At 36.3% G+C, this 24,015-nt stretch overlaps 2 protein-coding genes across 3 annotated transcripts in view; one reads left to right on the top strand and one right to left on the bottom strand.

Annotated features, from left to right (window-relative positions):
• Positions 1–24,015, top strand: part of arhgap31 (Rho GTPase activating protein 31) — a 1,181,844-nt gene that overhangs the window by 249,511 nt on the left and 908,318 nt on the right. The window lies entirely within an intron of this gene.
• Positions 1–24,015, bottom strand: part of zbtb20 (zinc finger and BTB domain containing 20) — a 308,716-nt gene that overhangs the window by 84,228 nt on the left and 200,473 nt on the right. For both annotated transcript variants that reach the window (XM_028800480.2, XM_028800483.2), the window contains exon 4: positions 2,211–2,336. The gene's annotated coding sequence lies outside the window, so the exon portion shown is untranslated. The remainder of the gene's footprint in view (positions 1–2,210; positions 2,337–24,015) is intronic.

Below are 24,015 nucleotides of genomic sequence, written 5' to 3'. Positions count from 1 at the left end.
TGTACTGAAGTTTTAAATAATTGCTCATAAAGTGAATTTGATTTTTTTCAAATTTTAAGCAAATTTTGATATCCTTTTCCCCACTGTGTTATGGCAGGTGGGTTAGGACTCTTGAAATTAAGCAAAATAAAGTGATTTGCTAGCAGCGAGATATTAGTTACTACTGTCATGCATTTGCGCATGAGAGGCAGCTAAAGGGCTCGAAAGATGATACTTCCACGCTGGACCAGGGGCCAGCAGTGTGCGCTAACCCTTTCGCTCTTTCTCCAGCAGACCACCCGTGGGAGATCACACCTGGGCCCATCAACATCACTTCCTCCAACCTACTATAAAAACACCATCTTTTTGCCCTCATGTTTCATTAATTGTGAACAGTTGCTGAAGGAACTTACAGTAGCAGTTCCCTGAAATCCTCCATTTTCGGTGATGCTTGGGTGAGACTGGTCTAACAATGAAAGCAGTATAACACAACTCACCTCTGAAAAACTTTTGGGCCCAGTAATGTATGGATATAGCATGGAGGCAGCATGGAGTGTACTGTGTACACAGCCAGCCGAGAGAGAAAAACATGGCCACTCAGTGTTGACGTGGCGATTCCCAGGATGTTGCTAGAAAAGTGTCATCATCAGGAACTTTTAGTTTAAACAAACTCCAGCCTGCTTTAAATGGGAACAATGAAATGAGGATTTTCTTATGTTTGCAAAAAATGCAGTGGTTCTGGTTAATGGCCAACACACTTAACATCCTGTGCCCCAGGGCCCACACTTTGTCTTGAATAATGACCTTTTGTATTGGGTTGCAGAGCACAAGGGAGAGATTTGGTCATTGTTGTTATTCCCGTGGTCCTTCCAGCTGCAGGTCTGCGAACTGGAATACACCCACCTCCTGGGTGTCTATCTGGGCGTTGAAAATACCCTTAAGCGTATTAAGTTCTGATTTTATTGGTCAGGGATTAATGAACTCTCTTCATGCCAACTCTGATGCTCTTTCTCGGGTTCACAACCTCTTCATTCGTGTGGCCTAACTTGATGGGTCAGGGCTGAGGGGGGTTGAGGTGTTTCACATATCTGCTCATGGGAGGCAGCTAAAGGGCTCGAAAGATGGTAATTCCACTCTGGATCAGGGGTGGCAGACCCTTTCTCTTCTTCTCCTGCAGGTCACCCGAGGGAAATTTCTCCTGGGATGGTCAACATCACTTCCAGCTCTGGCCACAATGAAATCACTTATGGTTCCAGGCCCCAGTGACATCACTTAAGGTTCTGGTCCCGGTGACATCACTTCCTCTAACCAGCTATAAAAACGCCATCTTTTTGCCCTTAAGACAGTTCTGTTGTGGACTCAGGTCTTTAAAGACCTATTGTTGTTTTTCTGCCTGAATTTCACAAGAATCTTTAAGTATATGGGGTGGTTACCCCAAACCTTTTTCTAAGTTCTTCCGTGTTATTTACGCTACAATAAAACGAGCAGTGCAATTACATCAGGTATTACTTGAGATGGTGCTATGCGAGAGTATATGATTATCTTGCATCCAAAACATACACACGAATGTTATTCCAGTAAGGTCTCAGCATAGAACATTACAGAAATGTGACTGTAAGAGCTAGGCTCCTTATGGTAGCTTTCACAATTAAGAGTCTTGACTCGGGTACATTTTTGATAATGTTAAGATAAATTTGTATAATGCACAATTTCAAAATGAATCCGACCGGTCACACAAATTGACAAGGAGTGCATTTTATAGACAGCTGACTTTTATTCATTACCTGAAATACTAACCAAAAGGTCCCATTCACAACACTGCCTCAGTTTACCTAGGTATAGGTCAATTTTAGATACATGGTTTATGTCTTTATAGGTGACAGTTGTCATTTTATTTATTGTAGTCAATGTGCACTACATTTTTGTATAACATATTTCCTCATTTTTCTGTATAGTTAAGGAGAAAGGTGTCAAAATCTTCTAAAAATCAATGCTTACTGGTTTAAGTCAGGAATAAGGCAAAACATTGTCAATGCAACATCAAAAAATTCTTGAGACTCCTAATTGGTACTGCGATTTCTTGTAATCTGCTAATCCACTGTGCATTTAGTGAATAAAATTCTACATGGTTTGCATCCAGTAAAACATACTGGCCAGGCATCACATTATTAAGTTTCTTAACTACGAAGGTGTTCCATAGGCTCAGATCTATAATCAATAGATCTACTTACCAGGTGCGTGTACGCTTTTCCCATCAACGCAAGTCTTCAGATGCAGTCTGGAGGTCTTGATCTGGAACCACACATGGAGTGGGATGTGCAAGCAGGGGTGCAGATCTCACGATAAATTCAAGCCTCCTAAAACAAAAAAAGGGAAGCTGTGATAACACAGAAGGTAGCCTTTTAATATGTGTTGATAACACTAAACAAAAAGACTGTTTATGAAGAAAATAAACACCTTACCATACTCAAAAGATAATAATTTTGTTGGTGAGAAGACAATTTAAACTGGTGACCTGGGAAAGTCTTGAACCAATCTGTGCAGGAACTTTGCAATAGTTATATAACCATAACTCATCCTTCTGATTAACTGAATTTAGCAGAGATGCAAGAAGTATTCAACATTCGACTTCAATGTCATCCAATATGGAAATAAGCCAATTCAGGAACACAGGAGATATGGTAATGGGTCCAAAGCAGGAGTCAACTTATGAAGGGCAACGGCAAGAGGTTGATGAGAGATTAAACAGTAATAAGAACAAGAGGGAGTCTTGTCTGACTCCTTTGTAAATAAAAAAAAAAAAAAAAAAGTTCCGTGATATCTGAATTAGAAGCTATATTGTAAGCGCTGGAGTGGGGGGATAAAGGGCCTTAATCATAATAATATACTCACAAACAAGGGAAAATTTATACAGGTGAATACCTTCTCCAAGACAAGTGGAAGAAGGACAGGGGTTCAAAGTGAAGTTCTAACTTTATAACTAATGTGAAAGAGGAGGTGGATATTATCAGCGGCATAGTGGGAATAAATAAAACAATTCTAATCAGGGTTAATTATCTATGGATGACTGATTTCCAGGTAATGAGCAAATCAGCTTTGTCAATAGCTCGGCACTGGAGAGCATTTAGAGAAATCAAATGATAAATTGAAAAAGTGGCTGGCTCCATATCCTGTTTTAAGAGAGGTGTCGTGATCATGGCCATACTGACTGAGGAATTAATACTTGTTAAGGAAATCATAGTATTTAATATTTACAAAACCAGGGCAAACACTTGGTTTCAAAAAGAAAGAGAAACATTCTGGTGAAAGGAGGACTAGTTCTGGGTATTTTACTTAGACAGGGTCCAAAGCCTCTTTAAATTCAGTCATTAAGATGGAGGAAGTCTAACAAAGAGGCATCTTCTTCATTCAACTTTTGTTTGACAAGAAAATCTAGAAAGGAATTAAATGTAGGTATACAGGAGCAGGTAGAATACTAAAACACATTTCTTTATTAGTAAGTTGCCTTGATTTAATTCTGATGGTCCACCAAGAGGGAAACAAGTCATCTCACTTCAGTTTAAGTAGCAATAGCTTGCTGATGGATCTCAAACTGTAAATGTAGGAGTAGCCAGGAGTTTAATTCCAGTCTAGTTTGAAAATTTGTAATTCACACTTGGAATTCACTATGAGGAAGCTTAACCTCTCTAAGGATGGGTGTCAGGTTTGGGAAATCTATCTCTGAATATGTGAATATGCTGGCATTCAGCTTTATGAAGATGAACACTGCAGTGTCTCTAGAACCACCTTGTGCCATTACAATGCCATGTACTACACTTGATTTAATACTCACCTTTCAGAGCTATACAAAATGATTTGTGAAGTAGGTGGGAAGATTTTTTGTCAGATTCTGTGTAATTATTCAAACTTGTTGATTTAGTGGCACACTTAAATTCTATTTCAGATTAAAGAAATTTGACTCCATCCGTCCTAGGTTCTCACTGAAGGCATTGAGAGGAGTGCATAAACAATAACTGCCTCATGCTGAAATAATCTCTGTCCTGTCAGCAAACAGGGGCCAGTCACTTAGAAACTACTGTCTACCAGGCATATCCAAATATAGTAGATAGCAGTTTGATATCTAAATATGTAATTCAACAGACTGTGCAACATGCTAGGATAGGAAATACATCAAATGCAACACAAAAATATTTTTACAGTTACATCATGTCTATTTATCTTCCATTTGGAAAGAGGTTTGTAGCTGCGACCTGCTCCAGTGGTATCAAGTACAAAGAAGGAACCAGGCCCTAATGGGGTGGCAGCTTGTCGGGGCTAAAATCCCACTTGTGGCACCTCCACATCCATGCTTAGTTAATCTGGGACAATTAAGAGTCATCTGTTAGCAGCCTAAGAAATATGTTTTTTAGATAGGACAACTAATTAAAGTACTTGGAGAAATTCTGGCTTCACAAAAGGAATGAAAATACACTGAACCCTGTTTCTTGGAGCTGTAAGGCAATAGCCCTAATCGCTCTTCCATCTTGTCACAACTGTTACACCATGTTAAAAAAAAAATACAGGATATGATGCTACATAAAGTGTAATATTAACAGTGACACACATTGAAATGTGTAAATCTATAGCATGTATGGTCTGTACACAGATTCAAAATGAAAAGGTAGTTTTATTACATGAGTAATGACAGCATTTAGATGGGCCAGGTACCCTGATTTTAATAAAGGGAGATTCCATAATACAGAAACAGGTCCTGTTATCATAGAAAAACTACAGAAGGTTATACAGCAATATTTCTAGAGTTAAAAAAAAAAACTAGCTTAAGAAGATGTTATTTAGCATACTGTACTTCATTGTGTAGCTAGGAAGAGCTCAAGCCAGAGCTTCTCAAGTATGCTGAAACTTGCTTAGTCCACAGGCAGGGTCCAGCCCAAGACATGGCATCTATCCATTGCAAGACCCATTCTTGCACACTAATTTTCAGACAGCAACTGGAAACCGCATTCAAAGCCAATATGCTGGATTCTTGAGGCACTGAGACTGTACTCTTGTCAATTCAAGATAAGACCCACGATGAGTCTACTGGAAGTCTTAAAAGACACTAGGTGGTTATGCCCCTTGGAAGTTTAAATAATTTGGCCCTCCTCTAAGTCCCATTAAAATAAATAAATAAACCAGGATCCATACTTCATTATGTCTGCTTGTCTAAGTTTCAGGAAACAGTCTCTAATGAGACCTGGAGTAAGATGGACTCTATTTTAATCTAAAATAAGCAAGTAGACGGAGAATCGAGATATTTCTTTTTTCTGCACTACAAGGGGCTCTGCAAAAAATGTCTATATAATGTCTCAAATCACCACAAGCTTGTATCATCCAAAACATGGTGTTCATCCTCACTCATGCACTTACTCTTCTCTGTCAGTTGAGTATCAAGGTGTTAATTAAACATGAAGGCCTTGTGTCATTGCAAGGAGATGACAGCAGCTAGTGGCATTGTTTGAAGGTTGATTTGAAAACATCAGTCCAAGTGGCAGGAGTATATGCTTTTGGCAAAACAATGTAAAAGGACTACAAAAAAGTCACAATCAAGTAAATATAACAGGTAAAACACTAAGAAAAACCAAGGACACGAGAAGCTAGAATGTTGATTCTATGATGGGGTGACAAAGAATGCAAGGAGACTCTAAATATACACAAATAGGCTAAAACAAGCCTTGTTTGGTTGCCAAATATTTGCTGTAGCCAGGTAAAGGCAAGCGAGTGGCCAAGTAAAATGGGGTGATTGAAAACAATGCACAACATAGCCGAGGGGCTATGCCAGATTACTTTGCAAATAGCTCCTGGCTCTCAAATCCTTGTAAACTCAAGGTGGATTTTCTTGCGCTTGGCCACATAATGAGAAAAATGACAATTGAAATTACTTACTTTGTTCTCAATCTAAAGAAATAAATGCACAAGATAATTTGAAGAGGCATCATGTACGTATTTTCCAAAACACATTATTTTAAAGCTTCAGAAAATTAAACCTTTAAATTTTTAAGTTTTGTCTGAATTAGTATATGTATTTTGTCAACATTTAATTTAAAAAGCTTATTACTCTTAAAAAAATTTAAAAATGAGAAGGCTTCAGCTTTATCTGTCTCCATAGTTACACACCATTCATGGTAGAAGATACATTTTTGAGTAAACAAAACATGCAAGAGGGTCCCAGTTGAAACTTTTCTGTTTTGTTTCTTTAAAAATCCTTACTAGAGAAGACCTTCACTGGGCTGATGTGTTCAAGGCAGCAATAACGTTTCCAACATGTGGATACTACTTAAAGGTTTACTACTGTTGTTTTAAACTGGGGAGTAGTGGAGTGATGCAAACATTTATACATTTTTCAGATGCAAATGACTTCTTACTCCTTCTTCAAAGAATAAAAAGTTATCTGGATCTGCATTAGGCAACTGATGTAAAAGTAACCAGAATGGGCAACAAGTGTTGCATTCAAATTGACAAAAAAAGTAAGGGTAGGGAAACTGGCCCCTGAAATGCCATTTGTCTGGTCTGATATATACCTGTATTACTGCACTGTAAAAACTGACCAAATGAAGCTGGAAGAGAGTGATCTGCAACTAGTCAGGAGTTATTATCCCATTTTAACTAAATCACACGTAAAAGGACTGTAAACTCTTCAACTTTGAACAACAACGACTTTGCAGTGATTGAGCTTAAGTGTTTAAAAATGATTACCTTTCATTTGAAACAGTACCTCACACCATTATGAAGAATTTTACACAGCAAGGTATTGGAAATGTCAGCTGTGCAAATACTGCAACTTAAGGCTGAACAGTGCAGCACACGCTGGATGTAAAAAGAACTCGGTTTAAGGAGGAAGACAGAAGGCACTTCATTACACAATGAGGCCTGAAAGTCGACACCAATTTCCAGTCATGTTTTTGAAGTTGAAACAAGTACAATCATTAAAAAAAAAAAACAACTTTGATAAAGGCAGTGCAGCACTGCAGTGGTTAGTGCTACTAACCTGGGTTCAATTCCCAGAACAGTCCCTGTTTTTGTAGACATTTTTTACATCCTCCTTATTCCTACATGATGTTTTGTTCATATTACAAAGATATGCATGTTAGGGTGAATTGTGACTTTGGCTTTACCGAGCGTAAGATTGCATAAGTGTGTATGAGTGTGCTCAATGATTGACTGGCTTCTCTTCCAGAGCTAGTTCTGCCTTGCTCCTAAAATCACCATTGTGACCCTGTGATGGACCTCATTTCTGCTTTACTGTATATTAATTTACTCTTTGTAAATCAGCATTGTAATTTGGCTTATCAGTGGATTTAGAGTATTCAGGATCATTGGACAAAACACAAACAAAAGGCAGCGTATCATCTATTTAACTATTAAAAGTTGACGTCATGTTCAGTAATAAACTGGATCAGTAAAAGTATGTTTACAGAGAATAAAAGAAAACATGATACATACAGAAAATGGAAGTAAACAATGCACCATTTTTTTTTAAACTTGGCCAACTAGGTTAGCAAACTCTCATTTCCAGTTAATTAAATGATAAGCAAGTTCAGGGTACGTTCAGAGTACTTAATACAACATTCAAATCTTACACAGATACTGAGTGATCTATAATTTTAAAAGCCATACTTAAGCCTAGAAGCCCAAGAATGTTAATGTTTTTTTCATCAGAATTTCGTCAACAAGCACTATCCCCTGATCTGGATTTTGACAAATTCTTTACACAAGCTGTTTTGGATAGTTGTTTAAATAACAACATTTGCAGAATTTTGCTCATTTAAGGGAAATGAGTTGGAAATTGGCTAAAGTTTCCTCAAATACTATAAGTTAGGTTTTATAGATAGCAAATGCCGGAGTTAAATCCAGGCACAAATTGAAAATCGAAAGTTTTAACTGAATGTTAAAAGAAGACAAAATAGACTAGCCCGGTTTGCTTCACTAAAAGTCTGAATTGATGATGACTAAGAAAAAAACAAAATGCACAACAAGTAGAGATGTCACCAAGTTGATTTAAGAATACCCATTATTTACTTCATGAACTTCTATCCTCTATAACACTCTTTTAGCAAAAACACCAAATAGCAAATAATACAAAGTATAATGGGAAGACAAAGGTAAATATATTTTACCCATTGCCAACTGATGTAAACAAAAGGGTTGACACAGAGAACCAAGTGAGGAGACTTGGTTCAGTAGGAGAAAGCAACCTTTGACTAGGACTCATCAAGATAACAACCTAGCCTCTTGCCAATGTCAAATATTTACTAGTCAGGCCAGAGAAGAAAAGGGGGCCTTTCTGCTTGATGCTGCTGGATGCCTGTCTCTCCCATGGCTGTTGTATTTCCTTTTGTAAAGTGTCCTTAAGTATTTAACTCCACATATTAGTGATGTATAGTGTATTAAAAACATTGTATGAGATCTTTATTACTCAATACTGGACACTTCATAAGACCATAGTTACTGTAAGTTAAGATAAAGGATAGTTGGGCACTTGTCTGTCAATGCTTCGTCTTCCTGGGCACTGTAACAGGTTCACATACACAGTGATTTGCGCAAAGGACTGGGAGAGATGTGTCTGTGTGAGCACTTCCAGGGCTTACAAAACACCTTGGTGGAGTGAAGTCCACATAGCAGGCGTTAACTCCTGATGAGTGGGCCAGCAGCTCTTAGGGAGGCAACAAGGGAATGTCACTGCTGCGACTTGCTTATACCTGATCAAAATCAAAAGAACATTTTTTTCCCACAATAATACATTGTGATGTAACATTATAAAGTTCAGTTTACATAAATAAAATAGTAAATGTTTTTAGTATAGTACTGGTGGGCAACTATTAGATTTCATGTTGACAGAGTTTTCTTTACATGACAGAACATTATTTATTTTCTTATCAAAGAAGAATGGATAAACCAATCACTCATAGTGAAAGGTTGAATAGGTGATCAATAGTTTAGAATAATATTTTAGGGCTGTTACCCTTTATCTGTGAAGAGTTAAAGTGTCTTCCAGTACATTCCTTACTTTGTTACTTTGATGTGTACCACCGACCTAACGATTGTTGCATATGATGTAAATCCTCTCATGGAAACAGTACTCGCTGGTGGCTGTGGTCTCTTTCAGCAGGACAATGTACCCTGCCACACTGCAAAAATTGTTCAGAAGTGGTTTGACAAACATGACAAAGAGTTCAAGGTGCTGACTTGGCCTCCAAATTCCCCGGATCTCAAGCCAATTGAGCATCTGTGGGATATGATGGAGAAATGTCCTGTCCATAGAGGCCCCACTTCACAACATAAAAGGGATTAAAGGATCTGCTGCTAACGTCTTGGTGTCAGACACTACAGGACACCTTTAGAGGAGCCCATGCCTCAATGGGTCAGAGCTGTTTTGGCAGCACAAGGGGGACCTACATAATATTAGGCAGGTGGTTTTAATGTTGTGGCTGATAGGTGTATATTTATTAGGAGCTGTTACTTCTTCAGCTTTCTTGTTGTCTTGAGTAAATGTACTGGAGAACACTCACACTCACCTGTACTCCTTACTAATTTTTTCAGGAATAATTATATCCAATACAATATTTGAACCTAAACCTGAACATTGTAGTGTATGGCTGAAATTCACAAGCCTGCAAAATTAATCTCATAAAAAAACGATGAAGTTGTGAATAGCTATTTTTATTTGCATTCATGAACACAATAAAAAATCTAATTAGAATATTTCCATCAAGTCACATTTAAGTATATAACTGAAAGGATTTTTAATTAAAATTTAACAAATTACACAATTTATTCATGTACATATATTGTTCTAAAGCAATTTAACATGAAAATATTTAGTCAAAATCTAATATTTTTAAACATACTGTATATGTAAAGAAAACTACAAAACGTATTCATTAATTTACATATAACTTCTGTATTTCTTATCATTTCTTAGTTTTTTCATCCAAAACTTGGTTTGGTGACACGTTGTTTCTACACTTTTTCTTGTGTGCCCCTATGAATCATCCAGGAGTAGTCCACCATTAGACTGACATTGCCACATCGTTGGGTCCTCATTTATAAAACTTTGCGTGTTTTTGATCGTGAAAATTAAAAAAAAGAAAAAATGCGTAGGTTTAACACTAGAATTACCAGAGTCTACGAAAAAACTCGTAGATCCGGCCCACCTTAAAACCGTTCTCACCTCTCTTTTGTCTTCTAAATGTGCCGATTAAGACGAGCAGCAAGTAGCCGGCTATTCTATCCCCCACCATCGCAGAACGTTCACTAAGTTTTCCCAGCTCATGCCTTGTTTGATTATCTGGGAGTGACTGAACTGCTGGAGTTTTAGAATGGAAATAATAGATCGTTATTTGGAATACACACATTTCATGCGTGTTCCGTTTCTACAGTAATCTGTGTAAACACATTGCTAAAACAGAAACTTTTTCATATTTTAGTAATAAATGTTACAAAATGTAGACATAAACTATAGAATGTGTGAAGCCTGAAGTCCAAACATCAAATGCTACAACACTTTCCATGGCATAACGCTAAGATTTGTCGACTTGGAGCACAGCAACCCTGCCGTGCTACAGAGACGCGAGTTCGATTCCCAGCTTTGGAGAAAGTGTTTTTTTTTTTTCCTCAAACAGACATAAAGTTTATAAATTGGTATGCACTGTAAATCGTTAAGTTTAAAATGTTGATTGCGGTTATTTCTGTTGATTAATTCATGCTTTTTACTTAGAGTCAGAACAGGGGCTTGTTCAGCTTATTGAGCTTCTGATCTGACTCAAACAGCGCTAGTATAACTTCACACCCAACCTGACGCCGTTCGTTTTCAAATAATATTGCATTACTTCGATGATGTTTTCTGATTGGTACTATTCGCGTCACAAAATGATTTCTTCAAAACATCACATATATTTGTCTCTTTCTTTTTTTAAAATGTGCATTGTAGCATGCAGCAACTGGCCACCTGCATGTTCTTGCGCACACTGAATAAGACAGCGCTATATGAAATCATCAGATTCAAATGTTAACAGTTATATAGTATGGAATGGAAATCAGCAGTTCTTAGCATTGCACCACGCAAGCTGTCATATCAACCGCCTACTGTAACTTGCTTTCTTTTTTCTTCGGTTATAGTCTTGAATAAAAGTGCACTTGTTTCGTTACACTTTTACATCAACATATGTTCCTGTGTTTGAGCTACATGGGCATGCTCAAAAAATACACGTATAATGCCACGAAAAGTGCATGCAGACACTTCAGTTCACAAGCATTGGTACGACAATGCAGTCACAAGTACACTGCAGAGTTATAGCGAGTCTTTATGTGAAAACAGCAGTGTCAGATGGGGAGTGTCTGATGATTGCATATAGCGCTGAAGCTACTACTCTTTACTATGCATTCCTCTGCATGTCCTGGAGTACAAAAGAAACAGCATACAGCAACATGTGGAGACTGGCAAGATTGTGGGGAAAAAAAACACGTGGTCGTATGTATCGTGATACACTGCAGAGCTATAGCGCGTCTTTATGTGAAAACAGCAGTGTCAGATGGGGGAGGGGGGTGGTAGGGAAGGATCCTGAACGCGACAGAGAATGAAAAGTGAATTAAAAAAAAACAAAAACAAAGCTAACCTTTGCAAATATCATAAATTACACCGGCTGTTACAGACTGAAATCAAATGTATCTTTTTATTCTAAAATAGTAAAAATAAGAACACTTCACTTCTCAAAAGGGAGTCTTGCAGAATCGAACTCGTGACCTTCTGATTGCCAGTCAGCAACTGATACTGTTGCGCCACAGCGGAAGTCATAGTAAATGAGTGTCAATGTCGCACACTAAGGCGGCTTTTTTTTTTTTTTTTTTTTCCTTTTGTTAAAGTGTTTCTTTGATATTTGGACTTCAGGCTTCATACATTATATAGTTTATGCCTACATTTTGTCATTTGTTACTAGAATATAAAAAACATTTCTGTTTTAAAAATGTGTTTACACAGATTACTGTAGAAATGCAACACACATGAAATGCGTGTGTTCCAAATAACGATTTATTATTTCCACTCTAAAACTCCACTTCACTCCCAGATAATCAATCAAGGCATGAGCTGGGAAAAGTTCGTTTACATACTAAGTCGGTGGGGGGATGGAATAGCCGGCTGCTTGCAGCATGTCTTTATCAGTACATTTAGATGACAAAAGACGCTGGCGGAGAGGTGAGAACGGTTTTAAGAAGCGATTTAAGGTGGGCCGGATCTACGAGTTTATTCGTAGGCTTTGGTTATTCTAGTGTTAAAAATAAGTCTGATTATAAAATTTGGTGTACACACACTCCTATGCAATTTATAAAGCACAGTCTTCTTGTAAATGTGCATTCATGAACACGCCTCAATGTCAGTCAACCTCATAAATATACAGAGGTTTTTTGGCTAGTAGAGTAGATAGATAGATAGATACTTTATTAATCCCAGGGGGAAATTCAAAAAAAAAAAACGTTTTCCTCCCTTCTGACATGTTGAGACCCTGCCACCTGAATTCAATAGCATCTGGCTGCACTTCGCAACTGAGCATGCAAGATTATGCACAATATTATAAAACTTCTCTTCAGCATTCTAGTGGTCTAGGAAAGGTGTAAGGTGCCAATATCTGAGTGGGTAGCCACTATCACCTGGCACACGTAATGACATGATTGCTGATACAAGGAGTAGAACAGAACATATGGAAAACTGAGGGCTCAGCCAGTTACCTTACCAACAAGCAAGCCACTACATACAGTACCATCACGTTTGCCAATGATAGTTTGTTTCCAAATAAATGAATCATGGGTTGAACCAGGCCATGGAGACATGATGTTTGTCAGTCTCATCTTAGCATCACATATAGCTTGTTCATTAATGGAATGTAACAGTTCAGAGCTATCAAAAGCAGCTTCATTCTCACTAGATGCCCTTATTGCAATATGAATGCAGTAAAGTGCTTCAGTTATGTTGTGAGAGCTGGACACTGTTGTAAATTACCTTTGTAGGTTAACAAAAAAATGTTTAATGTAACACTAACACCATACAAAAACTGAATGTTGTGCCTCATCAGTCAGCTAATGGCTTTCAGCGCAGTGGGCGTGATGAAGACGAAGCTTGGCGGAGATATTCCTAACCCCTCTTTCAGTTCCCTGAGAAATGACAACAGGTAGAGTATATAAACTAACGAAAAACAAGTTCTGCAGCGTAAATATACAGCATTGGCCCTGTTAAAAGGGAACTAAATTAGAGTCTGCACAACATTTTCACACTTTTCAGATTTAATATGTTTGTCACGACAACAGCACTCGGTGATATGAATTATAATATGCATTAGGCTGGTTTGGTTGCATTTCACTGCTTGATCAAGGTTGTCAATTCCAAATTACTCCAAAATATTGAGTAAAGATAGGTCACAGTTGCCATAAATACTGTATATGCAAGCTTTCACATCAAGATTTCTTTTATAAATCCTGACATTTGCTTTGAAAGTTCACTTTTTATGTCCACGCAGGCTTTATAAACGAGGCCCTTGGTACCTTCTTTCCATATCCTTGATATCTTTCATCCTGCTCTTAACTCACTACTCCAAGATTTTCAGAGAAAAATTTCAAATATGAATCCAAAACTAACTTTGAGGCTCATGTTGTAACCCAATTCCTTTAACTTCACTAATAAATTTTTCTCAATTTCTATTTTTATTGTTAACTAAAAACTTAAAAATTACTTATCTTCTTTGGGCACGCAGACTTATTTTGCTAAACTGGAAGAATCCTAACTGTCCTCTTTTAAGTCACTGGGTAACCGATGTTTTATACTATTTGAAATTGGAAAAAATCAAATATTCAGTTTGAGGATCTGTACAGAATTTTTTTAAAACCTGGCAGGATATAATCAATAAAATTTTAGAATAAGCTCTTAAAGCACCGAGGAAGTAATTATGTCCGCATTTCTTTTTCTTCTCCATTCATCTCTACTGGCATATTAAACTCATCAGTTTAGGTATGTTTACAAGCCTTATGTTTTACCCCATTGGCCATGCTGTCTCTCTCAGGGGTGGGGGTCGACTTGTTTTTCAATCCTATGTTTTGTAAAAATTGATTGATTTGTATGAATGCTTACAATAAAATTAAAAAAAAAAATTACTTATCTGAATGATACCCAAGCCTCTCATTCCAGGTCATTCATTGCATCCAAAATCATTTTCAATTTTCTAATATCAGATCCAGCAAAAATGCCATCTTTCAATTTAGTATCTGACAAGCTCAGAAACATTCAGCACATATACATAAAACATGCTCCATCTTTCCATAGGACTGCTTCATTATAAACTGCTTCATTAAATTAAGTTTAATGTGAAGTGGCAGCAGCATTTTCCCTGGATCCACCAGGCAAGGTCTGGTGATGATTTTGGCACCAAGCTGTAGCTTTTTTCTAGCTGTCAGTTCCTTCTGAACACATTGTAAATTATTGACCCTGCTGTCCCACTCACAGACAAAAAATGGGAAATTATTTATGTCTTGACTGCTGATCCGGTAAGACACACAGAATTTTCAGGTCCCTACATATGAACCAAGGGTGGTCATTGTAGTTAATTTGTTTTGAGAAGATCTTTAAATTTCTCATTGGTTTCTTAAAATGCACAGAATGACAACAGATATTGATGCATATTTATTACTGTTATGAAGAAGTACTCCTTTTAGACGAGTCCATAAATAGTCTTCATTCTTCTGTATTGTAATCTCTTTAAGCTTCTGCACTAGGCCACTTGTGTCTGTGCAGCAAACCAAGGATCTATCTTTCTTGAAATATGCTGCAAACTCATTCTCTCTATGTTGGTATCAAGAGAAAGTTGTGCCTGAATGTAATAAGTTTTTATCTTTTAATTGGGATCCCAAGAGCTCTACAGCATCTCTAAGGGAGGCCCAGATCTCTTACTAAATCATTAAATTCATTGCTTGAACACACTAAGACAAATTCTTCACTGTCACATGAAATATTTTCTCCATCCGAGTGAGTTTCTATAGAATCAAGACTGTCAGGTGAAGTAGGGATTGGTACATCATGTCCATATGGTACAGGAGGTCGTATTGCTGATGAAAGTTTAACATAAAGAACGTTTTCCTTGTTCTTTTTATTGTAGGAACAGAAACAGCAACTGTGATTTTTGGGCTCCCTCCATATTATCAGAATAAAAAAATCAAGTGCCCTCCTCTTACCTTTTGTCCATTGTCATAGTTCCTTAACACAAATACAAGCAGCCACTGTTTGTCCTGGTCAAGTTTATTCCAACGTAGGCAGAATAAGTTTTTTTTTTTTTAAATGAGTTATGTTCTGTCTCTGATTTTTTTTTTTTTTTTACTACAAACATTCCAGGAACACAACAAATATCAGGGCTAATCACACAACACTTTAAGGCCACACTATGAATTAGCAGTACAAGAAAAATGGAAACTCTGCACTGATGAACTGACCGAGTCACACTACACTCCAGTGAAGAGTACAGCAGGTCCAGGCAGGCTACTACCTGCTGCTAGAACTCATCACTGCTCGGTCCTTATCATCGCATAAAATAACTGTTTTGCTTTAAACATAGATTATCATATTAGAAAATGTTAAATAATTATCATTAAAATAGAACATTGATATTCAATTCATTATGCTGTATAAACAATAAATAAATAAACATAGAAACCTATAACTGACAGCTAAAAAACATGTTTTGTGAAAAAATGTAATGTGATGGAGAAAAATTGTTTTAATTTGAATTTAGAACCCAAAAAAATAAAAATCACATGAAGTAATTAAAACAATTTTTCAATGTATATCTGTGTAATGTATAATAAATAGTACACCAGTGGACTTTACGTTCAGTCCTGGGGGCCACCTGTGGTTGCCGGTGTTCATCCCAACCATCTTCTGCTTTTAATTGGACTGCAGTCTTAATTAAGCAAGCTGTTAGTTCCCAGTTTATGTTGTTTTTTTATTTGTATTAATCCAGAAATTATAAACTGATATGCTAAATATTTACAGAATATGGCAGAAATTTATGTGATTTAGATGGGCAAGAATTAATTTGTTTTCAGTTTTCAATACTTTAAAAAAGAACAAAGTTCTAATTATTTACTAATAGGCACACGAGTGGGGAATGGTGAAACACTAGAACTGTCCTTAGCATTCTGTGTTGTTTGCACTGGTTTCTGCTCAGATCATCATTAATTGTCAGGAGTCAAATGCAATTAATCAAACTCCAAAGAAAATGTCAATTAAAAAGAAAATGACAAAACAAAGTTCAGCACTAAAGAAATAACAAAAAATGCATTTTTTTTTTTTATAAATATTTATCCCACACTACTGCATTTTTCTGAAAACAAACTAAGCAGAAGAAAGGGCAGCTAATTAAACAGTGAGACCAACTAAAGTTAAAAATGACCCACTGATTGTGAAACTGCCGCAACAGTCTGCAACCATAGGACAAAACTACTGTTTTACATGACGTTAAAACTGGTGGGACAGCAGATACTGTGGAAGCAGCAATGCCAATCTAAAAAGACCTGGACAATCTTTGGAACTGGGCAAATATTTGGAATATTAGGTTAACATAGAAAAGTGCATGAAAGAAAAAGAAATGTTAATTATAAATTCAAGATAGGAGAAACTGTCATACAGGAAGGAACTTCTAAAAAGGACGTATGATTATTTTGACACAATATTCTCATTGTCTAAGTTTAGTGTAGAAGCAATTATAAAAACAAATAAAATGTTGGGCTTTTCAATATAAATCTAGACACATTATGCTCAGAGTAGTGAGACCTCATCTGGAGTACTGTGTACACTTCCAGTCACTACTGTACAAAAAACACACAGCAGAACTTGAAGATGTGCAGGGGACAGCAACCAAACGCATCTCAGGACTAAAGGGACAAGCAAAGAGGGTTCAACCTGTTTAAGTCACAAGAACAGGAGGCAGCATGGAGACCTAAAGTAAGTTTTCATGAATAAATTTGATCAAGTAAAGCAGCAAATCACACAATGACATGAGTGGAAGTTGAAAGGAAATACATTTATGACTCAAGTCAGAATGAAGCATTATTATGCATAATGGGCTGTGGGTAACAAAAAAAAATTAAAGAGTGGTAACGAAGCAGAAACCTCGACAACCTTTAAAAAATATTTGGATGAGATGTATTGGGACAACTGGTGGACTAAACGGTCTTCTCTTTTTTTACACTTTTTATTTTCAAATGTTTTCAGAGCACAATCAATATTCAACCCCCAAGAAAACTATGAAACTGATAGTATGTTCACAGTTGTGGATTGACAAATCGCATACTTGAAGTGATTGCTAATGTAATTGAAGACCTTTGTGGATAGAGAAAAGATTTGTAACAACACAACATAATAGTGTCGTGATTAGACATTGGGTGTTCTTTTATTTACTTACGTGGTTTCTAGTTCATAGTTGTGCAAAGACAGATTTCTTATAATTAAACAAGGCCAACTAATACAGTAGCTAGATAGATAGCTAGCTAGATAGATAGATAGATAATAATGACATGAATGGAATGCAACAGAAATTTAAACTAATGCTATATGTGGTAGTGTGGGGAACACAAAAGAAAATCTCCAGACCTGCTTTCTGTTAGACACTCAATGAAGCAGGTACAGTTTTATGTTTGGCTCTGGGCTTCTTTTATATATTTTCCCTAGAACAGTGTTATATGACAGACTTACACAATTTCTAAACTATGAAACTACAAAGACAGCCCTTCTGATAGGATGCAGAAGATGTGAACTTAAAATAATGTAAGTTGCATATTCTTAATTTAACACATGGCACAACAATCTGAGTCACCAATCATTAGTCAACAAAGCCAGTATTTATTTATTTAAACAGGCAAAACCAATACAACTCAAGCTCTTTCAAAAACATGGGCACATTGACAAGTCAACAGCATCGAGACATAAGACACATAAGAGCGGAAGTGGAAAAGGCCTGCGGAGGCATTTGTGTAATTTATGCAAATCCAATCAACACAGAAAATCCAACAACTAGAAAAAGCACGGACTGTACTTCAAACCATGCAACTGAAAAACATTAGCAGCGCCTGGCATGTAAATTAAACACTGTTAAATAAAGTGTAAAATTTGCTTTGTAACTCACAAACTAGCAGAATAAAAAAAGGTCTCACTTTCATTTTAATGCATCATTTTAAGTATTCACAGTCTAAACTAAATTAAGAGAAGACAAATTACTTGTATAACTTTTTTTGATTTTGTAACTCTTTTTAAAGTCAACAGCCCTAATTTGCTGAATATAAAATGCAATTTGCTTTTCTGTCCGAGGCAAACCTAGAAAGCTTACGTAAAGTACGAACACCTCTAAAACTACAGCTGAAAAAGAAAACCTAAAACATACTTTTGCTGGATATGAAAATATAATCTGTATCAGGTGGTGCAACTGTTTTTAAAAAGTGCAACAAACTCCATTACAAAACTGTTCATTTTGGAAGTGTCCCGATCAGAGGCAAGCTAAGACCAAAAAGGGGCTAATGAGCCATGGTCTACAACAGAGTAGGAAAATCAGTCCTTCTAAGACATTCCAAACAAAATAAGTTGGGACAGGCAAACCCTATAGACGACATATGGTACCACCCTGACTTTGATTCATGGTAGGCTCTTGTAAAAATATACCTTAGGAAGCAGAGAAAGTTTGACAGGTCACAAATTAGACAAGAAGATTAAGGATGGAATGCTTACAAGAAGATGCACCAGAAAACAGATGACAAATCTTAAAATCTCACTTATTTATCTTGGGACAATTTATATGGTTGGCCAATATTCACAGGTTAATTTTTTTGCCTGGTTCAAACTAGGGCAGACATTAATTAATAAAAAAAATTATGTTTCAAGGAAATTGATTAGGGATAGGAGAATTACAATACAAGCAGTTTCCAGAATCAGTGAGACATTAATGTTCCTAATTCTGTGGCTCTTCAGCTTCTTACAGATACTCTGTCATGTTAATTCATTGATGCGTTAGGTCATTACAAATATGGAACGGATTAACGTGAACTTTCACAATGGTGAGAATGTATACAAGAAAGTGTCTTTGTGCTATTTTTGAGTTACTCTAGGCATGTTGTTTGAGAGTTTATGCTTGTTTTTTGAGAAGCAAGTTGGTACGAAGTAGGTCAGTTATATAAAAGTATCAATTGTATGGACAAGATTCCCACTATGCAAAATGCACGACTGCAGTATACAGGTCTTTTAACACACATGCCTTTCACTTTTAGAATAAAAATTAACTTTTTTCTTTAGTCAGAAAATGGGCACATATTCTTAAAAGCTAGTAATACCTAGCATGTCAGTAATGTCAACTAGTTGGATTCAAAACAGTTTATATTCTATAGTGGACTCTGCTACCTTGCTAATGGTACACATTTAACATGGTGAAATACCTTCTGTGCCCTCTAGTGGCCACATGTGTTTTCGTAAAAATTTTGAACCAAACAATGAATGTACTCATTTGATGAAAAAATGAAAACATATTATGTTGTGGACCCAGCAGAACATTGTCTGATTGTTGAAGAAATACCAGAATATGAAATACATTGTTCTTTCAGTTTTAGATATGATAATTACCTTATTATTTTCTGCACTTATTGAAAGAGGCAAAACCCAGAGCTAACCATCTTTAAATCTAGAAAGATGTAGAGGAAAACCCTAGGTTTACTAAGATTAATATGCCATATTAGAAATGAATAAAAGTCAGAAATAAGGAAACTTGGTGACCTTATTTATCTGTACCACACTGCTAATTTAGCATTTGTTGTTAATTTGTACTACTACCAGTTATTCCTGTGTGTCAGAAGTAATGTGTGAAATAGCAACATACTAACTACAGTAATACACAATTTGTGGACGTTTGAGGGATAGTTCAAGTAAACCTGTTTAACTGTTCAATAAATCTTTAACATATATAGAAACTGTTACACCATCTACCACCACAAAATAATAAATGCTGCTGTGACATCAAGGTAGGAACACTTTTTTGGTACTGCTGATGCAAGTCGAGTAATTAAGTATCCATCTATTTGTCATCCGTACCTGCTTAGTTCAATTGGACTTTCTAGAAAAAATACACACAAATACAGGGAAAACAAAATGTGCAAATTCCAGATGGGCGGTGTGTTGCAGTATTTAAAGCAATTGTTCAATTTCTGCCTCTGACTGAGCGATCCTGTGCAAGACGCTTAACCAGCCTTAGTCCAAATTTAAAACAATGCATGTAATCCATTTTAATATATTCCAAACTTGTAAATTGCCTTTCATGGTGACTGGCACTGCGTCTCCCGAAAACAGAATCATAAAACTTAAAAAAAATATGTATTTATTTTTCTTTTTAAGAGTTTGGAGAAAAGTGGTATTATTTAACAAATAACATCTAACCTTGAACCTTTGAGATTTAAATTTCAACACTGCTAGTTACAAGTATGTCACTTCATTTGTAACTTGGTTTATTCCTTAATAAATTAAAGAAACTGTGAAAACATGCTTATACAACTGGACTTTCATTTTTAACAGCAAGTGGCTATGAATATTGTCTAAATATTCCTGGGTCTGGCACACAACACAAAGAAAATTAAGAAAGAAATGGGAAAGACGGGATTTCACTCACAACCCGATTAATTGCAAATAACTTGTGAAATTAAAGTATTGAAATTTGCAAAATTTATGCGTGCTGTACATAATTCCGTTGAAGACAACACTTTCATGATTCATTGAAAATAAACACCAGATATTGTTCATTAAAAATGAAAAAACTGCCTGGGACAGCAACTGGAGAGAAGTATAAAAGAAACTATAAAAAGCTGTGTGAAAATTCAAGTGACACTAAGAACAGGTTCAGACGCAAAGCTTTAAAAGGAAAAAGCCTGAAGGCAAAGAACCTGTTAGTTTCTTCAGATATGGACTCCTCACAGTGCTGGACAAGAAGACATAGTTTGCAAACACTTGTCTAAAGGCTATCTAGAAATATGGGGAAGGCATCCAAGAGTGACTATTTGCTAAATGAAATAAACAACACCAGAGACAGGTTATGCACATATTCTGCGGGAAAGACGTCACCTGAAACAATGGGTACAAAGTGGAAATCTAGCAAGATTAAAAAATAATCCTCATCTAACAGAATTACAAAAAATTGCAGTACTTGTGAAAACATCTCAAAGAACGCTTCTTTTGACTGTTACCCATCTTTGGACTGTAAATACTTAATTTTTTTTTTATTGGCTTTTGTTTTTTTAGTATTTGTGGGTTTAACTATAACTAGACATCTGTCAGATGAGGATGTAACTTTTTTCTTACATTAACAGTGCTTTCACTTGTACTTTTGATAGGTTACCTGGGGCTCTATTACTGTACCTATGTAGTATTTATGAGCTTCCCCTATGAACAGTTAACTTTTCAAGTCCATTGTAACTGATTTATCAAATATTTACCATGTAAATGCCATCTTATATAACCCTCTTTCCTTAACAGAGACTTTATGAATTCAACAACAAGAATAGATGATAGTTAGAACTGAGGTAGTTTTAACATTAGAGTTAGTCAAAGACAGCTGTGGATATTACTTTTATAAAACTAATAAAATACTATAAGTAAAGAACCAATTTTATTATGATCTTTAGTTGTCTGATAGCAAAACACCTGGAGATGTAAAGGAGTTTTTCAAAGATAAGGCTTCCCTCCAATCTCTCATGGAGCAACAATAGAATGAATTTCAAAATCAGTTTCAAACTTGTGGATCCTGGACATCAGGGGTTCTTTTCAGGTTAGTAAAGATCATGGGTTTGACAGATACTAAAAATTATTTTTACAAATAGAAGAGCAAAGTGATACTTGACTCATTGCAAAAAGGATTGTTCTCAGTAACTATATATTTAGTCTACCTTGAGTCTGAATTATGTGGGATGGAAAATAAATATTATGATTTCTGTCATATTCATCAACATCCTGCTGACATAAATGGCTTTCCTGCCACGTTTCTCTGCTGCCAATGATGCAAAGCTTGGAACAAATAAATAAAAGTAAGTGACAATGACATGATGCATAAGAGTCTTGATCTATTAATTACAAAGTTGAGTGCATTCAGCACAAATTCCAGTTTGGCAAAGAACCCATACTTTTTTTGTCTTAACATTTGTGTTGTAAGGATTATGTATTGTTTCTTAACACTAGAATCCCTGAAGTCTATGAAAATATTCGCAATGCCTATCCACCTTAAGTTCTCTTGCACCTCCACATCAGCGTCTTTGTTTTGCAAATGTGTCAATCAGCACAAGCAGCAGCAGGCACCCTGCTCACTCATCCCCCACCGAGGCAGTTGAAGTGAAGTCTCTGGAATTGTATAGGGTAAATAATATATTGTTATTTGGAATGCATACATATCATGTGTGTTATGTGCTTACAACGATCTCTGTAAATGTAGGATGACAGGAAATGTGAGGTGAGAAATGTTGAACACATAGCTAATACAGAAATTATTTTCATGTTATAGTAATAACTGACAAAATGTTGACGTGAACTGTATAATATGTGAAGACTGAAGTCCAAATATCAAATACTTTCACAAAGGTATAACATAACAAGTGCGCTTTTGTTGAAGAATATAACTGAAAAAAAAGAAATTGTTCAATTTACATGTTACTGGCAATGTATAAAAAGTGAAGCTCAACTCTCAATCGATACGAAGTAGAAATGTCCACTTGGCTGGTGCAGAGGTTAGAACTGCTGCCTCATAATTAAGGTTGTGGGTGCGATCCCAGGTCCTCCTCGCATTTACTGTTTTGAGTAGTGAGCTACAATTATTGTTACTACTATATAATATAAACATCCATTTGATTTGATTCTGTAACAGCCGGTGTAAATTCATGGTACATGTAAAAGGTAACGCTGAGGCGGTAAAAGCAGACACACAAATGCAGACACCGCAGTGTCTTTGGTGAATGTTACTTTTCCTTACACATGGACATTCACATCAACATGTCATTTGAATGATTTTTTTATTCAAGAATCCAAGAATAAAACAATTAAAATCTTAATATGAATGTCTGTGTTCGAGGAATAGTAAAATCTGTTACAAGTACCTTAAATTTAAACAGGATGTTACAGACTAACATTAAATGTTATGTTTTTGTTATATGATAATAATAATAGCAGCTCACTAATCAAAGCACTAAATACAGAGAAAACACAGGATTCAAACCTATTCCGTAGCCATTGGTAAGCAGTAGCTTATCCACTGCGCCACCTACGTAGATCCATGACGGAGCAGTGTTACCGCGGTGACAACTGGTTAGAAATGAAACGCGCAAACAACAACAACAACAACAACATTTATTTATATAGCACATTTTCATACAAAAAATGTAGCTCAAAGTGCTTTACATAATGAAGAAAAGAAAAATAAAAGACAAAGTAAGAAATTAAAATAAGACAACATTAATTAACATAGAATAAGAGTAAGGTCTGATGGCCAGGGAGGACAGAAAAACCAAAAAAAAACTCCAGACGGCTGGAGAAAAAAATAAAATCTGCAGGGGTTCCAGGCCACGAGACCGCCCAGTCCCCCCTGGGCATTCTACCTAACATAAATGAAACAGTCCTCTTTATATTTAGGGTTCTCACGGAAGGACTTGATGATGATGGTCATGTAGACTTCTGGCTTTTAATCCATCAATGTTGGAACATCATGATGCTTTGAGTAGATGGTATGCAAACGTCTTTTACTTTGTACTGACTGATAGTTGGGCTTCAGCAACACGTCAGTTGATCAAATTCTTTTTCTTCGGTTTTATTCTTGAATAACATACTTGTTTTGTTATACCTTTTGTGAAAGCGTTTCTTGGATAGTTGGGCTTCACACATCCTACACTTCACATCAAAATTATGTCATAATTACTATAACATCTGAAAACATTTTCTGTTTTAGCTTTGTGTTCAGC

The sequence above is a fragment of the Erpetoichthys calabaricus genome, chromosome 4, assembly GCF_900747795.2.
Source record: "Erpetoichthys calabaricus chromosome 4, fErpCal1.3, whole genome shotgun sequence".
In the NCBI taxonomy this organism is placed as follows: Eukaryota; Metazoa; Chordata; class Cladistia; order Polypteriformes; family Polypteridae; genus Erpetoichthys; species Erpetoichthys calabaricus.
This window is presented reverse-complemented; position numbering and strand designations above follow the sequence as displayed.